General features: G+C 37.5%; 1 protein-coding gene and 1 long non-coding RNA gene across 9 annotated transcripts in view; both read left to right on the top strand.

Annotated features, from left to right (window-relative positions):
* The window catches only part of SUGCT (succinyl-CoA:glutarate-CoA transferase), a 763,763-nt gene that overhangs the window by 374,159 nt on the left and 367,934 nt on the right, over positions 1-21,670 (top strand). The gene's annotated exons all lie outside the window — the stretch shown is intronic.
* Positions 5,196-13,732, top strand: LOC123334773. Of its 2 annotated transcripts, XR_006552897.2 has the most exons (4): positions 5,196-6,712; positions 6,988-7,545; positions 7,840-7,902; positions 12,441-13,732. It is a non-coding gene; the product is annotated as an uncharacterized LOC123334773 (long non-coding RNA). The 2 variants fall into 2 exon arrangements; XR_006552896.2 differs by having other exon boundaries at positions 6,988-7,902.

The raw sequence follows: 21,670 nt of genomic DNA, 5'->3' as shown, positions 1-21,670 counted from the left end.
GATTTTCAAGGCAAGAGTACTGGAGTGGGTTGCCATAGTACAGAACAAATATTATTGACTCAGTGGACACAGTACATTGTATTTTGGACCTAAAAGTAGGGACAAAAATTTTCCATGTAAATATTTATGCAGTGGCTAAGGGTATTGTGCTGCTGCTGCTGCTGCTGCTGCTGCTAAGTCGCTTCAGTCGTGTCCGACTCTGTGCGACCCCATAGACGGCGGCCCACCAGGCTCCCCTGTCCCTGGGATTCTCCAGGCAAGAACACTGGAGTGGGTTGCCATTTCCTTCTCCAATGCATGAAAGTGAAAAGTGAGAGTGAAGTCGTTCAGTCGTGTTGGACTCTTCACAATGCCATGGTCTGCAGCCTACCAGGCTCCTCTCCATGGGCTTTTCCAGGCAAGAGTACTGGAGTGGGGTGCCATTGCCTTCTCCAAAGGTATTGTGCAGTTGTAGGCAATGCTGTGGTCAGCAATTCTTATTTTTAGAGAATGGCTTTTAATTGTTGTATAATCATTAATTATTACTTATATATTATTATAATGTTTATTAATTATTTAAATATCTATTATTTTCAAAGATTGCACATTGGGATATGGGAATGCAGATTTATTTAGATGGCATTTGTCTGACTTGAAATATTTGACTGATAACATATAGTAAGACAATGAACATGTTCATATTTATCTTGGCTTACTTGGGTATTTCTTGAATAAATTCTTTGAAGCATTATTTCTGGCTGAGTTGATAAGCTTGATTTAAATTTTAGTAGAACCACCAAAATGTTTCTCAAAAGGCTGTGCTTATTTACACACCAATCAAAACTGAATTGTGAGTACTTGTTTTCCCTTAGCATCACCAGTACTAGATATTATCAGCCTTTGCAGCTTTCACTAATCTGCTTGGCAAAAAGAGGTGGCATTTGCATTTTATAAACACTGGCACTAACACTTTCATTTTCTAGAGTGAAAATAAGAAGGAGAATTATTTAATGTGTGTTTGTTTTAACTGCTAAAATCTTTGCCTATTTTTTGATTGGATTTTAATTTTAATGCTTGTATATTATGGATTTGAGGGCCTCCCTGATAGCTCAGCTGGTAAAGAATCCACCTGCAATGAGGAGACCCCAGTTGGATTCCTGGGTCAGGAAGATCCCTTGGAGAAGGGATAGGCTACCCATTCCAGTATTCTTGGTCTTCTCTGGTGGTCAGTTGGTAACGAATCTGCCTACAATGCGGGAGACGGGTTTGATCCCAGGGTGGGAAGATTCCCTGGAGAAGGGAACAGCTACCCACTCCAGTTTTCTGGCCTAGAGAATTCCATGGACCGTATAGTCCATGGGATCACAAAGAGTCAGACATGACTGAATGACTTACTGAACAACTTTCATTTCTCTTGACTTCATTATGGATTTTAACCCATTTTCTATTTATAAACAGTAAAATTTTCCACTAGTGTTGCTTGCCTTATAACTTTATACTTTTTTTTGTTGATTGGCAAACAGAACATTTTGGTTTTTAATGTAGTCATATAAGTCAATTTTTTCTTGTCTTTGTTTAAGAAGATCTTTCATCTCAAAGTTATTAAAATAGTCATATTTGTTTTTTCTTTGACATTTTTATAGCTTCATCTCTAGCTCTTTATTACATTAAGAATTTTTGTCTACATTGTGAGATCAAAATATAACTTAGTTTTTTTGTTTTGTTTTTCATTCAAGTGAAAAACCAAATATCCCAGTGCCATTTATAGTTGTAGTCTTCCTTTCCCTGCTGGTTTGAAATATTACCCTTATTATGACAAATTTCGCATAGACATGGATATTTTTCTGGGTTTTTAATTCTGTTTACTGTTCAGCATATACATATCTGGATTAGTTTCTTGCTGGCTTTTAATTACCATACTTGCATAGTATTTAGGTCAATTTTTCTTTTTAAAAAATGTTCTTTCTCGTCCCGATCTAGTTTATGTACAATTTAGAATGACATGAGATACTTTCTTTAATTTATAGGTTAATTTGGGGACAAATTTACACTTTTACAATATTAAATCTTTCCATCCAGCAGCATGGTGCAGCATAGTGTTTCTCTCAGATTTAAGCCTTATTATATTCCTTTTAGGCATATAATAGGAAAAGGAGTACGTCAAGGCTGTATATTGTCACCCTGCTTATTTAACTTATATGCAGAGTACATCATGAGAAACGCTGGGCTGGAAGAAACACAAGCTGGAATCAAGATTGCCGGGAGAAATAGCAATTATCTCAGATATGCAGATGACACCACCCTTCTGGCAGAAAGTGAAGAGGAACTCAAAAGCCTCTTGATGAAAGTGAAAGTGGAGAGTGAAAAAGTTGGCTTAAAGCTCAACATTCAGAAAACGAAGATCATGGCATCTGGTCCCATCACTTCATGGCAAATAGATGGGGAAACAGTGGAAACAGTGTCAGACTTTATTTTTCGGGGCTCCAAAATCACTGCAGATGGTGACCAGAGCCATGAAATTAAAAGACGCTTACTCCTTGGAAGAAAAGTTATGACCAACCTAGATAGCATATTCAAAAGCAGAGACATTACTTTGCCAACAAAGGTCTGTCTAGTCAAGGCTATGGTTTTTCCACTGGTCATGTATGGATGTGAAAGTTGGACTGTGAAGAAAGCTGAGCGCCGAAGATTTGATGCTTTTGAACTGTGGTGTTGGAGAAGACTCTTGAGAGTCCCTTGGACTGCAAGGAAATTCAACCAGTCCATTCTGAAGGAGATCAGCCCTGGGATTTCTTTGGAGGGAATGATGCTAAAGCTAAAACTCCAGTACTTTGGCCACCTCATGCGAAGAGTTGACTCATTGGAAAAGACTCTGATGCTGGGAGGGATTGGGGGCAGGAGGAGAAGGGGACGACAGAGGATGAGATGGCTGGATGGCATCACTGACTCGATGGACATGAGTTTGGGTAAACTCCAGGAGTTGGTGATGGACAGGGAGGCCTGGCGTGCTGCGATTCATGGGGTCGCAGAGTCGGACATGACTGAGCGACTGAACTAAACTGAACTGATATTCCTTAGTAAGACTGACAGTTTCTCTACATGTATGTTTTATTTATTTACTTTATCATTACTTTTAGTTATCATATGAGTATTTGAATTCTGAATGGAATCTTTATGGGTTTCATCTTCTAATTTGTGCTAGCATATAAGATAGCTGCTGATTTTATATATTGTCTCCATCTAGATTACTAAACTCATTAATTTTAATAATTTTCTAAATATTTCACTGGACATTAGATTGTTGGTGAAGAATGCTAATATTGTTTCTTACACTATATGCTGATTCCTTATATCTTGTTCTTATATTTAATGTATTTGCTAAAACCTACTTTTTGTCCTTTTTACTATACTCTGGAAGAATTCTTATGATATTCCAGATCACTAATTGAATCTTTATCCCTATCCATATCTATCTTACTATTTATTCATCTATCAATTTGTTTTATTTCTGTCACAATGCTTTTAATTTCTAAAAATTCTCATTATTTCTTTTCATCCTTTTCTTCCTCTTCTTTATATTCCTGCTTCTGAACAGTTTTTTTTTTTTTTTTTTAAGAATGCAATGTTTCCTTTAGTGTCATTGCTTGTAATTATAGTACTTTTAAAAGTTCTATTTCAGAAATTCTTTTTTTTAAAAACCAGTATCACCTTCTTCATTATTTTTTTAAATTTAAATTTATTTATTTTAATTGGAGGCTAATTACTTTACAATATTGTATTGGTTTTGCCATACAGCAACATGAATCCGCCATGGATGTACACGTGTTCCCAATCCTGAACCCCACCTCCCACCTCCCTCCCTGTACCATCCCTCTGGGTCATCCCAGTGTACCAGCCCCGAGCATCCTGTATCATACATCGAACCTGGACTGGCGATTCGTTTCTTATATGATATTATACATGTTTCAATACCATTCTCCTAAATTATCCCACCCTCTCCCTCCCACAGAGTCCAAAAGACTGTTCTATACATTTGTGTCTCTTTTGCTGTCTCACATACAGGGTTATCGTTACCATCTTTCTAAATTCCATATATATGCGTTAGTATACTGTATTGGATTGGAGAAGGAAATGGCAACCCACTCCAGTGTTCTTGCCTGGAGAATCCCAGGGACGGGGGAGCTTGGTGGGCTGCCGTCTATGGGGTCGCACAGAGTCGGACACGACTGAAGCGACTTAGCAGCAGCATACTGTATTGGTGTTTTCCTTTCTGGCTTACTTCACTCTGTATAATTGGCTCCAGTTTCATCCAACTCATTAGAACTGATTCAAATGTATTGTTTTTAATGGCTGAGTAATACTGCATTGTGTATATGTACCACAGCTTTTTTATCCATTCATCTGCTGATGGACATCTAGGAAGCTTCCATGTCCTGGCTTTTATAAACAGTGCTGCGATGAACATTGGGGTACACATGTCTCTTTCAATTCTGGTTTCCTCGGTGTGTATGCCCAGCAGTGGGATTGCTGGATCATAAGGCAGTTCTATTTCCAGTTTTTTAAGGAATCGCCACACTATTCTCCATAGTGGCTTGTACTAGTTTGCATTCCCACCAACAGTGTAAGAGGGTTCCCTTTTTTCCACACCGTCTCCAGCATTTATTGCTTGTAGACTTTTGAATTGCAGCCATTCTGACCGGCGTGAAATGGTACCTCATAGTGGTTTTGATTTGCATTTCTCTGATAATGAGTGATGTTGAGCATCTTTTCATGTGTTTGTTAGCCATCTGTATGTCTTCTTTGGAGAAATGTCTGTTTAGCTCTTTGGCCCATTTTTTTATTGGGTCGTTTATTTTTCTGGAATTGAGCTGCAGGAGTTGCTTGTATATTTTTGAGATTAGTTGTTTGTCAGTTGCTTCATTTGCTATTATTTTCTCCCATTCTGAAGGCTGTCTTTTCACCTTGCTTAGAGTTTCCTTTGTTGTGCGGAAGCTTTTAATTTTAATTAGATTCCATTTGTTTATTTTTGCTTTTATTTCCAATATCCTGGGAGGTGGGTCATAGAGGATCCTGATGTGATTTATGTCGGACGGTGTTTTGCCTATGATCTCCTCTAGGAGTTTTATAGTTTCTGGTCTTAATGTTTAGATCTTTATTCCATTTTGAGTTTATTTTGGTGTATGGTGTTAGAAAGTGTTCTGGTTGCATTCTTTTACAAGTGGTTGACCAGTTTTCCCAGCACCACTTGTTAAAGAGATTTATTTTTTAGAGATTAGTTCTGTTTGAAACATTTTTATCACTCTGTTGGTTTTCTTTAAATGTTTGGGATTCTAGTTAGTGTTTTAGTAGTTGTATTTGAAGGACTCAGTTGAATGTTTTTGGTAGTTGGAGAATTATTTCTCAAGGACAAAAGGAATTTTTATTCCTTCAGCAGTGAATTTGGTCAAATCTTAGGATCTGTGGCTCTAGCAGTTTTATGGAGAGAGAAAGGCGAGTGCTTCTAGGAGCCTCAGGATCTGAAGTTCTCTTCCTTTATAAAGGTGTTTATCTTTGGCATCTGGAATAGCACTTGCTTAATATTTAATCCAAATGCTATTATATAGATTAACCAAAGACCTATGTTAAAGTTTTATTTTTTATATTAAAGTTTTAGACACATGCATTTTCTCCTAGTATTTCTAAATATCATATAACAGAATAATCAAATTGAAAGCATTGATCTAAATTAAATCCTGCCTAGTAAATAGGCTATATTCTCTGCTTTAATGCCTGTTTTCACTTTGGCATTTTCCATCTTTTATCTTTTGTCCAAAGCAGGGGCTGGAGAAGAGTTGCTGGAATACTCATGACGTATTTTAGAGACAGGGACCATACAACTGTGATTTGAGTTTAGGATTCACATAAGGAAACAGTTGGAGATAAAGCTGGAGTCAGGCTGTGAAGATGTTTATGTTTATGTTTAAGGAGTTTAGACTTTATCCTGTTAGCAGTGGAGTATTTCTGATGGGTTCTGAGCAAGGAAGCATCATGATAAAAGCAGCTTTATTTGACAGTGGTCTCCATAATAAATATAAGGGAGAAAGATTATGAGAACATTGTGGTAATCTAGGATGAGATGATAAGGATCTGAGATAAAGTTGGGGAAGCTAGAATGGAAAGACAGTGACATATAGAAGAGTCTGAACAAAATAACGTTACGTTTTAGTAATTTCTTGGATGAGACAGTGAAGAAAGAGGAGTGCTCAAAGGCGACATGCAAAGTTTCAAGCCTGGGTTGCTGGAAGAGGTAATATAGAAGTAAATAAAGAAATAAAAAAGAGGCAGCTGTTTACTTCCTGACTTTAGCTGTCATTTGAACACTTAGACACAATTGTGTTTTATATCTTGAGCTCCTTTATATATTTCCTGTCCATTGAAGCTGAGAATATCCATTGATTAGATAAGGCTGAGAGGATGAGAGGAGGGATGTAAACGATGGTGTTTGAACTTTGTGCTGGTCAGACCTGAGGACAATCTGGTTGCAATATCTTCCGTCTTACTTGTGACCAAACTATTCAGTGCATCTGGCTAGCTGGACTCAGTCCAGTTCCCATTCTGGACCATAATGAAGGATATCAGACTGGAATCATTTCAAGAAGTTGATTCATGAAAAAATTAGACCTCGACCTGTTCATCTATCAAGAGAAATTGCAAAATTTTATGAAGATTGTTACCAGTAAAAGTTGCTTTAAAGGTACATAAAAATTTTCTTTTCAGGCCTCCTAGTGTTTATACTTCTGTTGCTGTTGGTGAATGTACATTCAAGAAATTCATTCTTCTCATAATGGCTCTGTCTTTTCTCAGTAGCTTAGTTTCACTGTGCCTGTCTATCTAATGAGTTGCATGGGCATAGTAATTACAGGGTTGCATAAAGATTAAGTGAGTAAATACAAGTAATGTGTCATGAAGAGTACTTTGCTCATAGTAAGCTCCCAATAATTATTCTTTTTTTTTTTTTTTTACTCTTAGGAGTCGCAGACCAAAGAAGGGCATCTCTCCTTTTTACTGATCAAGTTGTGATGTTTAAGGCAGTGGTCTCAAACTTCAGTGTACTTTAAGATAATCGCCACAGTTTATTAAAACACAGGTTACTGGGCCTCCTCCCCAGAGTTTTTGATTTGGTTCATCTAAGGTGGGGCCTGACATGTTCCCAGATGATGTTGATGGTGCTGGTTGGGGACCGAATTTTTGAGAACCAGTGGTTTTGGGGGCTGGAATAGGGAATGAGGTGTGGATTTGTAATGGAGTCAGTTTCTTTGCAGTTAGAAATTCCATACTCTTCTGGCTGTACATCCTGAACTCCAGTCTGCTGTGCTTTTTGTTTTCTGAGCAGCAGAAACCAGTCAGCAGGTGACAAATTTCATTACTCCACTTACTTTGAATTTTCCCAGGGATTACTAAGTATACAACTGTTAGTGCTGGCACTTTTCTGTTATTTTAAGGATTTGTTGGTTTTTCCAAGGTGGTTTTTCCCTTGATGCCAGAAGATGTGAATAAGAACATGCTGAGGATGTTCGGTCTGTCTTGGTATGTGAAATACTGTAGAATTTATTTTTTTCATTTAATATTAATTTTAATCTGTGCTTTTTTTCTCATCCCTTTTAATTCTCATTTAATTAGTCAGAGTTACAAATGGCATCACTTATAAACATACTTGTAAGCCCAGCAATGTGGCTTTCAGCATTTCTGTAATGAAAGTTTAAACTACTTGGAACTCTAGCTTACATTCTTTTAAGTCTTTATGATCTAAATATTCTTTTCCATGATGCCAAAAAGGTTCTGTGTGATCATCTAAAGTTTGAAATTCTTTTCAAATCAAAGGCACTGCCAAATGCAGAAGCAACTGTGTGTGAAGAAAATGTGTGGAAACACCAGTCATTACAGGTTGGTTTATAAAAAGAGTTGCAGATTGATAGGTCTTTGAAAAATGTTTGGTGACACAAAACTCTTTCAATCAGTTCCAAATCTGGCAACTCTCTTGTTTCGTTAGATTTTCTTCCCTTCACTTTTCTCCTCTCTCTAACAGAGACAGACACATCCCTTTTCCTGCGTCCCATTTTAGATGACTGATGGAAAAGTAAACACCAAATATGAGCATGTGGGGATGGTTTATTTCTTTTTACATTGACTAGAAGGCAGTGTTGAAAGGGAGACACTGCTGTCATTTCACAATGTAGGAAATTTAGAAAAGGTGTTAGAGCTGTTTTAAATAATTTCTTTTTTTGGATTATGCCATTCATGAGGGTATGTAGTCTTTCCTTTATAGCAGGAATTTGTTTAAAGTATATCTGAGATCTCTTGGTGACAAATAAACAATGTGTTCAAAAGAAAGCCCTGTAATTTTTTCATTAGATGATTCATGCTTAAAAATGTCAAATGATCAGGAATGAAAGAGCCAATGATTGGGTCATTTGAAACATATGGTTCAGGGGTTATTTTGCATGGCAACTCTAAATATGGAATCTCAGTCCCTTCTTTTACCCTTGCAAAAAGAGCAGAGTCTGTTGTGCCTAGTTCTTTCAGTTTTACATCTTAAATTCAATACCGTCTTGACCTGTGAAGCAGCACAGAATAGTGGTTAGATGTAAAGACTAGAGGTGAGTATTTATTCATTTAGCAAAGTTGAGAAAACTATGAAGCCTTTTATGCATCAATTTCTTAATTTGTAAAATAATATAATTAGTATACTTACCTTGAAAGAGATGAAATAATACACATAAGGCCCTTAGAACAGTTTCTGGCATATAATAGGCACAATCAGTCTTAGCTTATGTGCAACACGATGTTGGAATGGTAGAGGATCAATGGCTGATAGGAAGGGCTGAAGGTATGTGGGGTGGAGTCCTGCATCTGCTTAGTGCAGCAGAGAGAAAACTGAAGGCTTCTTCGTCCCTGTTCCTGCTCCATTATCCCACTTCCAGGAGGATCAGTGGACCAAAAAGCACAATGCAGAATGTGGAGACCTCACCACCAGGCACAATGGCAAACGCCATGGTCATCAACAGTGGGTGCCAAACTGACACCACAGTAGTGGCCAGAGAAACCGTGTCAATAGCAGACAATCCCCGTGGGCTAGGCAGCATGCAGGACATCTCAACAGAAGCCACAAAGAACTGGTTGCTCCTCTTCATACAGACAATACCATCTTGGGAAGAAGGAAGAGGAAAAAGAAAGTTTTTCTTTTGTCAAGTTATTCAAAAAAAACCTTTTGTTTGTTTTGCCATCAGTAAAAATGAGGCTTATAAAGAAAATATAATCAGAGATAGAAAGCAAAGTGAGTTGAAGAATGTAAATTTCATCCCTACTACAGAAAGTATTAATTAAAATAATCATTCTGTGTTCTAAAGTACATGAGAAGTTGGGTTTTCCAACTAGAAATGGGGCAAAATATACACAGTTTGTTCAGCTTCAGCGTGGACCACATGCCCCTAGAGTTCTAGTGTCTGGAGATTTTTAACCTAATTGCTCACCTGACTTCAATTTCTCTCCTTTAAATCCTATCCTGCATATTTCTGCCCACATAATCATCTGCCTGTAGTCTGCCTCTTTGGTCAACTGTTTCCTTAATTCAAGAACCTCAATGATATATTTGTTTATGCCTCGAAGTACTGTGATTCACTCTAAAGGTTTATTTGTTTCTTGCTTTCTTACTATATTTCATTCCTTTTGAACAGTTCTAATTATAGCATAGCAAGTTGGGAGTAGTTCTGTAACTTTTAGCTGCAGAAGATGACTATTTGGAATCAGTTTTCTTCCTATGCCTTTATTGGTGTTCGAAATATAGTATATATTTTTTGGCATGAAGATACAATTGTTTTAATAAAGAATCAAGCTGACCAAAGCAGGAAGTATATATAACCCTTCAAACACTACTGCTAAGCAATCGAATTCAGTGACCACACTGAAACTTGAGAAAAGCATGCTTACAATTTAACTTTGTGGTATATTGAACTCTTATATATCAATTTGCCTGTTTCATAGGTTTGTAAGCTGAAAGTCCTTGATGCTAACTTAATACAAACAAGACAAAATATTCTTAACAGAGTGTGCTAACCATATGCAGGATTCATTTGATGATGTTTTTCATTTTCTTTATAAAATATATCTTAGAACCACTAGTGATTTTTGTTCAGAAGTTTAAATCACAAAAATGAAGTGATATCATGGTGAACCATGGGATCCATCATCTCTAAGGGTTTAAATATCAAATTCAGCTAACATAAACTGAATTCCTACTATATCACAAATAGCTTAAGTTCAGTGCTTTTGTATTATATCATGCATTCATTTAATCAGCATCCAGTGTTTTTTTTTTTCCACCATGGGTTACATGTGCTAGGTACACATGATGAGATGGAAGGCATAGTTTAGCAATTCAAGCAGGGTACAATGTAGTCAGTCAATTGGATCAATAAACAGGTAACTGTTAGGATAAAGATTTGTATAGGTTGTTCTTGGAGACTAGAGAAGGAGCTGATTTCACTTGGAGGTAGTCTGGGAAGGATTTCTTGAGTGTTAGTCTGTTTTATCCAAATAGACAAAGAAGGCATTCAAAACAAAGGGGATGGGTGAATGTGACACCATTCAGTTCAGTTCAGTTCAGTCGCTCAGTCGTGTCCAACTCTTTGCGACCCCATGAATCGCAGCACACCAGGCCTCCCTGTCCATCACCAACTTCTGGAGTTTACTCAGACTCACGTCCATCGAGTCAGTGATGCCATCCACCCATCTCATCCTCTGTTGTCCCCTTCTCCTCCTGCCCCCAATCCCTCCCAGCATCAGAGTCTTTTCCAATGAGTCAACTCTTCGCATGAGGTGGCCAAAGTACTGCAGTTTCAGCTTCAGCATCATTCCTTCCAATGAAATCCCAGGGCTGATCTCCTTCAGAATGGACTGGTTGGATCTCCTTGCAGTCCAAGGGACTCTCAAGAGTCTTCTCCAACACCACAGTTCAAAGGCATCAATTCTTCGGTGCTCAGCTTTCTTCACCATTATATAACGTCAAAGACTTTGATGTGACCAGAACATAAGACTCATGTTGAGAAAGTGGTGAGATACAAGTATTGAAAAGTGGGGTGGCAGCCAGATTGTAAGCTATCTGATTTTAACCTCACAAGAACTCTGTTGGGTGGGTGGTGTCATGCCTGTTTTAAAGATGAGGAAACAGACTTGGGGAGCTTAAACATCTTCTTTATGGCCATGCAGTAAGCAGCAGAGTTATTTCTCCCAACTGCAAATCTAGTGTTTTTCTCACTACTGCATAGAGGAGTTATTGGACTTGTTTCTTAATGGCCACTTTTGTTTTAATAATACAATTAGTCATAAAATATGATCAGTCAGAAAATGTGAGCAAATATTGAATTTAGGCTTTCCTGGTAGTTCAGCTAGTAAAGAATCCACCTGCAACACGGGAGACCTAGTTCGATTCCTGGGTCAGGAAGATCCCTTGGAGAAGGGATAGGCTACCCACTCCAGTATTCTTGGGCTTCCCTGGTGGCTCAGACCATACGGTAAAGAATCCGCCTGCAATGTGGGAGACCTGGGTCAGGAAGATCCCCTGGAGGATGACATGGCAATCCACTCCAGTATTCTTGCCTGGAGAATCCCCATGGACAGAGGAGCCTGGTGGGCTAAGGTCATGCCAGGGGTCACCAAGAGTTGGATACAACTGAACAGTTAAGCACACACAAGTATTGAATTAGAATCACATTGTGGTTGTGAACAATGTTATTTAGGTAACTATTCAAAAATGTTTTAATAATAGTAATAGTTCTTGCTCTTATAACAGGTGGGAAGTCCCTATTCGCCCCTACATTTATGTGCTTATAGTTTGTATTGAACATGAGATATTTTATTTATTTATTTGAACATTAGATATTTTAAAAATGTGTTTCTACCACAAGCATGGAACAGTATTTAGTTTAGTCTTTCTGAATGCCCACTTGTCCAGAAGCCTGGGAGGAGAGACCAAATAGCTGAGGGAACAGGCCTAAGGAGTGGGTCAGACTGGAAGGGTGGCCTCGTGTGGATTTTTATATGAGATTGGTCAAAATCATTGCTTAATTTGTTCAGTAATAAGGATCCAGCACTACTGAATGATTTAATGCCATAGAGTAACTTTACAACAGCAGAAGCATAAAAGAATTTATTTTAGAACTCTTAAAACAAAATTTAGCCATGTCTTATGTTCCTTTGGGAACCACAGATGGAAAAAATGTCTTTTTTTTAAAGGGAAAATTGGTTAACTGAGGGCTTGCTCTCCTTAGGAGAGGTCCATGTTAGACTTTAGCCAGGTGTATGGGTCTATGTAATTTATCAGGAATGGATGAAGGGAACCTGTAGGATTCCTTATATTCTTTACTGTTTTTTAAAAATTTGTTGGCTGTGCCATGTGACTTGTCAAATCTTGGTTCCCTGACCAGGGATGGAACCCGGACCATTGGCTGTGAAAGTATGGACCCCTACCCATTGGACCACCAGGGAATTCCCTCCTTATATTCTTAAAGAGATCCAATAAAACATGAAAAAAATAAATATCTTAAGTGTGGCACCACAAACTGAATGTGAGAGTGTGTGTGTATATTTATGTGTTTGTGGGTGGCCTCAGATTACTTTTAATCTGTAGTGTTGAATTATCCAAAGTTCATCTTAAGTAAGCGTGCAAGAGATTTTAAAAGACATTTCATATTAAAATTTGACAATTTTTTTTAATGTTAAGGTGACCTACTGATTCCATCAAGTCATCCAAACAATAGTATCAGCGTTAAGTTCCAGAACAGTAAAGCTTTCAGAACTACAAGTTTAACATGTGAATTTTAAACATGTAATTTAATTATAATGAAATTAAATCAATACTACGTCATTAGTCTATCTGCTCAAGTAAATGAGAAAACTGTGGTCTTTAAGTGCAGTTTGGTTGGTTAAGCTTAACAATTTCTGCTTTTTAAAATTCATGATAGGCTACTAAGCCTCCTGATAAACCCTTCCTTCCACTCCAAAAATGTTTTGGGGTAATTCAAAATAGAATGTGAGTTACTAAATAACTGTAGGTGCTGAAGTAATATAGTTTAATAGTTATGAAATGCAAGGAGCATCATTATGAAGCCTGTATTAAATGAAGAGCCAGAGTGTAGAAAGTGATTCAACCATAAAAAAATTGATTAATAGTACATTGAACAATAAAATTCAAATCTGGGAATCATGTTTGCATAATCTAAAAATTTTCTACATCCTCAGTTGTTCCTTTAAGTATTTATTCTTTTTAAAGCGTGCCTCTGAAGCTTCTTTAACTTTGCACAAATTATTGGCCTCAAAATGTAAATTTAATAGTATTGCATCTAATCTAAGTAATAAGTTTTTTAGAACAGTAATTAAATATCAATATTCTTCTTTGAAAACTTATCTATGAAAGCTACAGAAAAAAAATAAATGAAAAATCCAGAATTTTATCCTCTCTGAGATAGTTTTATTGATTTTTATGCATTCAGAAAATATTCTTTGATATATTTTATACTCTTTTTAAAAATCTGTTTTGAAATTTAGCTGAAGAATCACTTCTACTGTTTGAGGGTAAGAAAATTCTATGATTCTATGTTCAATCTCTTTAGAAAGAGTTTTTATAACTTTGTTGTTGTTGTTATTGTTCAGTCACTAAGTCATGTCTGACTCTTTGTGACCCCATGGACTGCAGCACACCAGGCTCCTTTGTCCCTCACTATCTCCCAGAGTTTGCTCAAACTCATGTCTGTTGAATTGATGATGCTTTCTAACCATCGAATCCTCTGCTGCCCCTTTTTCCTTTTGCTGTCAATCTTTCCCAGCATCAGGGGCTTTTCTAATGAGTTGGCTCTTCACATCATGTGGCCAGGGTACTGGAGCTTTAGCTTCAGCATCAGTCCTTCCAATGAATATTCAGGGTTGGTTTCCTTTAGGATTGACTGGTTTGATCTTCTTGCAGCCCAAAGGACTCTCCAGAGTGTTCTCCAGCACCACAATTTGAAAGCATCAATTCTTTGGTGCTCAGTCTTCTTTATGATCCAACTCTCACATCAGTATGTGACTGCTGTAAAAACCATATGCTATGCTTAGTCTCTCAGTCATGTCCAGCTCTGTGTGACACTATGGACGGTAGCCTGCCAGGCTCCCCTGTCCTTGGGAATTTCCAGGAAAAGCCGTAGCTTTGACTATATGGACCTTTGTCAACAGTGATGTCTTTGCTTTTAAATATGCTCTCTAGATTTGTCATAGCTTTCCTTCCAAGGGATTCCCTCATAGCTCAGTTGGTAAAAAATCCACTTGCAATGCAGGAGACCCTGATTCGATTCCTGAATCAGGAAGAATCACTGGAGAAGGGATAGGCAACCCACTCCAGTATTCTTGGGCTTCCCTTGTGGCTCAGCTGGTAAAGAATCTGCCTGCAATGCGGGAGACCTGGGTTCGATCCCTGGGTTGGGAAGATCCCCTGGAGAAGGGAAAGGCTACCCACTCCAGTATTCTGGCCTGGAGAATTCCATGGACTATACAGTCCATGGGGTCGCAAAGAGTCGGACACAACTGAGCGACTTTTACTCATACTTTCCTTCCAAGGAGCAAGCATCTTTGAATTTCACAGCTGAAGTCACTATCCACAGTGATTTTTGAGCTCAAGAAAATAAAATTTGTCACTATTTCCACTTTTTGGAAAGTGGCTTCTATTTGCCATGAAGTGATGGGACTAGATGCCATGATCTTAGTTTTTTTTTGAATGTTGAATTTCCCACCAGCTTTTTCACTCTCCTTTTTCGCCCGCTTTAGTTCCTCTTCTTCTGCCACTGGAGTAGTGGTATAATCTGCATATCTGAGGTTGTTGATATTTCTCCTGGCAATCTTGATTCTAGCTTGTATTCATCCAGCCCAGCATTCCGCATGATGTACTCTGCATAGAAATTAAATAAGCAAAGTGACAATATACAGCTTTGTCATACTCCTTTCCCAATTTTGAACCAGTCAGTTGTTCTATGTCTGGTTCCAACTGTTGCTTCTTGACATCCATGCAGGTTTCTTAGGAGACAGGTAAAGTGGTCTGGCACTCCCATCTCTTTAAGAATTTTCCACTGTTTGCTGTGATCCACACAGTCAAAGGCTTTAGCATAGTCAATGAAGCAGAAGTAGATGTTTTTCTGGAATTCCCTTGTTTCTCTATGATGCAATGAATGTTGGCAATTTGATCTCTGGTTCCTCTGCCTCTTCAAAACCCAGCTTGTACATCTGAAAATTCTTGGTTCATGTAGTGCTGAAGCCTAGCTCGAAGGATTTTAACCTTTCTGGCATGTGAAATGAGCTCAATTGTATGGTAGTTTGAACATTAATTGCATTGCCTTTCTTTTATGTTAGCATATGATAAAGAAATTTTAAACCAAATGTAAATTCAGATTTGTAAAACTATTGTCAGATCCTGTGATTTACCAGCCATCTATATATTTCATTGAAAAATCATTTTCTACAACATACAGTGTTTTAATAACCCTTTGAAGCGTTTCAATTACACCTAATAATGCACTGTAGTGAAAGTCTAACATGTTTTTTTTAAATTATGTAGCTCCTTGTGCATTATTAGTCTCTAATTTTTGAGATTTTGAAAATAGCTAATCTTTTTTTGAAGATCCATACAAATAACTGATAGTTTTGGGGGAAGTTAGCTGTTATTTAATTACCATTTCCTCTGAATACTTTATCACTTTTAAATCCAAAAACATGTATGACAGTTAATATACTTAAATTGGTAGCAAAATGTCTATATGTGTTAATGGCATGATATTAAGCTTGGTTTAAATTTTAGAAAAGTAATTTTGAATCAATGCAATTAAAAACACAAACCTATGTAAGACAATTTCATTTTTCTCAGTTGCTCTTTAAAATAGCTGCTGATGTTATCTACACATATCTTACACAAGCAGATTCTGTTTTCATAGTAGACTACCTGGGCTTCCCTTGCGGTTCAGCTGGTAAAGAATCTGCCTGCAATGTGGGAGTCCTGGGTTCGATGGCTGGGTTGGGAAGATCCCCTGGAGAAGGGAACTGCTATCCACTCCAGTATTCTGGCCTGGAATATTCCATGGACTGTATAGTCCATGGGGTCACAAAGAGTTGGACACAACTAAGCAACTGTCACGTCACCTGTTGTCACAACTGATATTGAATAAACTGAAGGACATTAACCTCACTGACAGTATTCAGTAAGAATCTGTTATACCAATGATTCCATATTGAAGTTGGAAATATTTGTAAGAATCAAACTTATATCAAAATTAAAATGATTTTCTTTATCTTTCATTCTAGTAATTTCTGAAACCTTTAGTCACAGTTGAAAAATTATTTATGCCATCTTGATAAACACATTTTCAAAATATAAGATGTTTTCAAACCATAAGTTTTGCCTACTCTTTGTTTTTCTTAGCATATTTTTATTATCTATTAGTGACAGATGATCACAAAAGAATTCACTCCAAAACTAAAATTGTTTTAAATATACTTACCTGTGTATTATATTTTCTGAGGGATGCTCCTCTGTAGAATGAAGTTTTAATGGCATGATACATTTGTATACAGTTAAGTGTAATTGATGCTTTTGAACTGTGGTGTTGGAGAAGACTCTTGAGAGTCCCTTGGACTGCAAGGAGATCTAGCCAGTCCTTTCTAAAGGAGATCGGTCATGGGTGTTCTTTGGAAGGACTGATGGTAAAGCTGAAACTCCAATGCTTTGGCCACCTCATATGAAGAGTTGACTCATTGGAAAAGACTCTGATGCTGGGAGGGATTGGGGGCAGGAGGAGAAGGGGACGACAGAGAATGAGATGGCTGGATGGCATCACCGACTCGATAGACATGAGTTTGAGTGAACTCCGGGAGTTGGTGATGGACAGGGAGGCCTGGCGTGCTGCGATTCACGGGGTCGCAAAGAGTCAGATACGACTGAATTGAACTGAACTGAAGTATAATATTCCAATTATCATTTATCTGAATATTAAGATGCTTTAAATATATTTTGTCTTAACATTTTTACAATTTAGAGGTTAATTCTTACACATAATATCATTTATTTTTATGAATTTCACACTGTATGCAGAATCTAGACTTAAAGCAGCACTGTTCTCTATGAGTACCTTGATGCCAGATCTACAAGAACAAAACGCTCAGTTCTTTCACTCTATTGCCATTAGCACTATGGCTTGACTTCCCCATTTTTGTCAAACATTATTGCACAAACTTTTATTTTAACATTATTGCCAAGTAACTAAAGTTCATCAGAATCCCAAATCATTGGCTGAAGACTGAATTCTTGAAGAAGATAAGTTTGCAAAGTTTTACAAGTGCTGATGAATGTTTTGTGTGGATTCCTGTGAAATGGGAGAGGCAGAGTCCTAGTGGAATGGGGTTAAGAACTCATAGAAGTCAGGAAACCAATTGGCTTGATCTTTCCAGAAGCTTGGTTGTGAATGAAAAGTCAATGGGATAATTAAAGGGGGATGTTGGACTAACGATGGGGAGACTTGTACATTTCAGAGAAGGTACTAACCTGCCTCTTGAGAAACCTATATGCAGGTCAGGAAGCAATAGTTAGAACTGGACATGAAAAAACAGACTGGTTCCAAATAGGAAAAGGAGTACATCAAGGCTGTATATTGTCACCCTGCTTATTTAACTTATATGCAGAGTACATCATGAGAAACGCTGGGCTGGAAGTAGCACAAGCTGGAATCAAGATTGTCGGGAGAAATATCAATAACCTCAGATATGCAGATGACACCACCCTTCTGGCAGAAAGTGAAGAGGAACTCAAAAGCCTCTTGATGAAGGTGAAAGTGGAGAGTGAAAAAGTTGGCTTAAAGCTCAACATTCAGAAAACGAAGATCATGGCATCTGGTCCCATCACTTCATAGGAAATAGATGAGCAAACAGTGGAAACAGTGGCAGACTTTATTTTTTGGGGCTCCAAAATCACTGCAGATGGTGACTGCAGCCATGAAATTAAAAGACGCTTACTCCTTGGAAGGAAAGTTATGACCAACCTAGATAGCATATTCAAAAGCAGAGACATTACTTTGCCAACAAAGGTCCGTCTGGTCAAGGCTATGGTTTTTCCAGTGGTCATGTATGGATGTGAGAGTTGGACTGTGAAGAAAGCTGAGCACTGAAGAATTGATGCTTTTGAACTGTGGTGTTGGAAAAGACTCTTGAGAGTCCCTTGGACTGCAAGGAGATCCAACCAGTCCATTCTGAAGGAGATCAGTTCTGAGTGTTCTTTGGAAGCACTGATGCTAAAGCTGAAACTCTAGCACTTTGCCACCTCATGCGAAGAGTTGAGTCATTGGAAAAGATTGATGCTGGGAGGGATTGGGGGCAGAGGAGAAGGGGATGACAGAGAATGAGATGGCTATATGGCATCACTGACTCGATGGACATGAGTTTGGGTGAACTCCGGGAGTTGGTGATGGACAGGGAGGCCTGGCGTGCTGCGATTCATGAGGTCGCAAAGAGTCAGACACAACTGAGCGACTGAACTGAATGGAGCTAACTATGAGGAAGAAGAGGTTTCATAGTCTAGGAAAAGAAGTATAACAAATCGAGTAAGAGGTTGAACATGACAGAAATGGGAAAAACCTATAAGAAAGGGTACCTCATGCTCTGAGACTGCCAGAAAGAAGTGGGAGAGGTGCGTGGTGGATTAAAGGTGAAGGGACAGAAAGTAGAGGGAATTCCTGCTTTGTTCATTTTCTCAATAAAGTAGTAGGCAAAATTATTTGTGAATGATCAGCTTAGAAGCAAGGCAATCATGAGGGATGTGAGGATGGGAAGTTTTGGAATGGCTACTCTTAGAATTGGATGTGAGCTCACCAACTAAGGCCAAGCAAGTAGTTAGCTGTGTGATACTGAGATCCATTACTTTAATAAGCATTTCCTGAAGCCATGCTACATGTTAAATATTTGGTTAGGCTGTGGGGATACAGATATGAAAGACCTGGTCCTGGTCCCCTGGGTCAGGAAGATCCCCTGGAGAAGGAAATGGCAACCCACATCAGTATTCTTGCCTGGAAAATCCCATGGACAGGGAAGCCTGGTGGGCTGTAATCAGTGGGGTCACAGAGTTGGACATGACTTAGTCACTGAGCACACAAATTACTAGTTACTATGTGGATGCTGCTCTGGGAGCTGAGAGTAGAGACATTTTTCTCAGCCTGGGGAGAAGAGAGAAGTTGATAATTTTTCTTAAAGGAGAGTTTCTTAGACCCTTTTATGTACCTGGTTAGCTTTACTATCATCAACACAATGGCCATGAGTTTGAGCAAACTCCGGGAGATAGTGAAGGAGAGGAAAGCCTGGCATGCTGTAGTTCTTGGGGTCACAGAGAGTTGGACATGACTTAGCAACTGAATAAGCTTTACTTTATGCATTTAAGATGATACAGTTTTCAAGTAAATTAAAGTCAGAAGATTCTAAAAAGGTAAGTTATTCACTAAATGATATCTGACAGAACAATATAAAATAAACCACAAAAATCTTAAAAAAAAAAAAAAAGCATTCATACTTTTTCAGTTGTTAGTGACCAAAACCCAATTTAAAGTCAAGACAAAAAAATGAAGCTATCGATTCATACCATTGCAATATGTTGGAGTAACTCCTGGTTTCAAGAATGGCTGCATTAAGGGGTTCAAATAATATCATCAGGGTCTTTGTTTTACTACATGTTTGAGAAAGGAGCCTCCTTTTAAAATTTTTAATATTTTCAGCCTCACCCTGAGGCATGTGGTATCTTAGTTCTCCCACCAGGGATTGAACCCACAACCCCTGCAGTGGAAGGTGAAGTCTTAACCACTGGACCACTGGACCACCAGAGAAATCTGAGGAAGGAACCTCTTTACTCCAGCAGTTTATTATCACACTACCTATGAGCCTGTATTCCCTTTGAGAATAAAAATGTTCTTTTGCCAAAGTAGTGTGGCAGACTCTTGAGCCTCAGGTGCAGCAAAGCTACATTCCCTATCAAATCTAGCCACTGAATATGATGAAAATATTTGCCTTATCATTATAAAACAAAACATCCTATTCTGTATATTTTTATTAAAATTTGGGCTAAAACTATAAAGTCTATAATGCTAATCAGCTGAGTACTTTTAAGGCTTTAATTAATAGATTAATTATGAAAGCTTTACCTTTATTAAACCAAGTAGTCACCAACTATTTCATTATAATTCTGAATACACACCATGTGCAACTCTGGTGTTTAGAATGAGTAAAAAATAGAAAACAAATGTACATTAGATCTTAGATGTGGATGTAGCCTAAATTTATGTGTTTGAGAAGTAATTTTTATGGTTATACAGCCCTGAACAGATAAAGCATTATAAATCCTTCATTATGGGTTCTCCTTAACATTCAAATGTACTGGCCTCTTAACAGAGATTTTGAAGATTCTGAATTTAGTACAATCCATAGGACCATTAAACACTTTTTATAATAATGTTTAATATAAATAGGAAACTATTAGATAGTGCAAATTTAATTTTCTTGAGACTTTTAAAAAAGTCAAAACACAGTAGCATAAGGATAATTTTAGACTAACTCCATTATGAGCAAGGAAATTTCTATTTGGGGAAGTTTAGAAAATAATTTATATATTTTATGGGATTAATCATTATGAGTCATTTAATGTGGCCTATTGCATATGTTTGAATTTCTTTTTTTCTGTTTTTAGACTAATGACTGAGATACCTACAAAACATATTGTTTCCTTTACTTTATTTAACTTTACAACCTTAGTGGCATTCATCTGTAGGCAGTCAATTTAATTTTATTATTGATGTTGCTCTTATATTAAGTCAAGTAAGAAAATACCTCCAAGGTGAAGCACATCATGTTGTATTTTGGTAGTTCAAATTTATTACTATGATTAATGGCAGTGATAACTATTATTATTTTTGCATCATTAAGCATTGACATTTTTGACATAGGAAACCATCACCACAGTCAAGGTAATGAACATATTCATCCATTTAGTATTAATTTTTAATGCTTGGATTTTGAAACTATGTTTGAAAACAGTTTGAAGGATGAAAGTATTAGGGTTATTACTTATTACCAGATAAATGGTCTGGTATGAAAGATATAAAACAATATAAAAAGTTTAAAGTTTGTGCATAGCCTACTATAGAAAATGAAAGCTTATGACTCGATTTTCACCATCAAAATATTCTCTTTCCACCCTTTTAAAATAACCAGATAAGGTTACAGTTATGGTCACCAAGTTTTTTTGTTTGCTTTTTTCTTTTATTTTTTCCCCCTTTCTTTTTTTGACAGCAGGGCATTCTGCCCTTTAAGTTTCTAGTCAGAGTTTGATGCTCTGTAAAACAGAATAAGAACCATTGTTATATAAGCACCACATGTAGGCAAGGTATGTTTGGCTTTAGTTCAGAATTTTAAAGATTAGAATACAAAAGCTAATAAGCTGGGTAATGTTTTCAAGAAATACTTCTCAACACAAACCAAAGCAAAGATTAAGTCTGGGTGCTGATGACACAAAGGAATGATAAAAAGTAAGCATTCAAATTTCACCAGGGACATTTTCTTGAGCAAAGACTAAATACATAAGAGCCCTGTCTCTGTATTAGTGGGTATG

This window comes from Bubalus bubalis, chromosome 8, assembly GCF_019923935.1.
Source record: "Bubalus bubalis isolate 160015118507 breed Murrah chromosome 8, NDDB_SH_1, whole genome shotgun sequence".
NCBI classification, from domain to species: Eukaryota; Metazoa; Chordata; class Mammalia; order Artiodactyla; family Bovidae; genus Bubalus; species Bubalus bubalis.
This window is presented reverse-complemented; position numbering and strand designations above follow the sequence as displayed.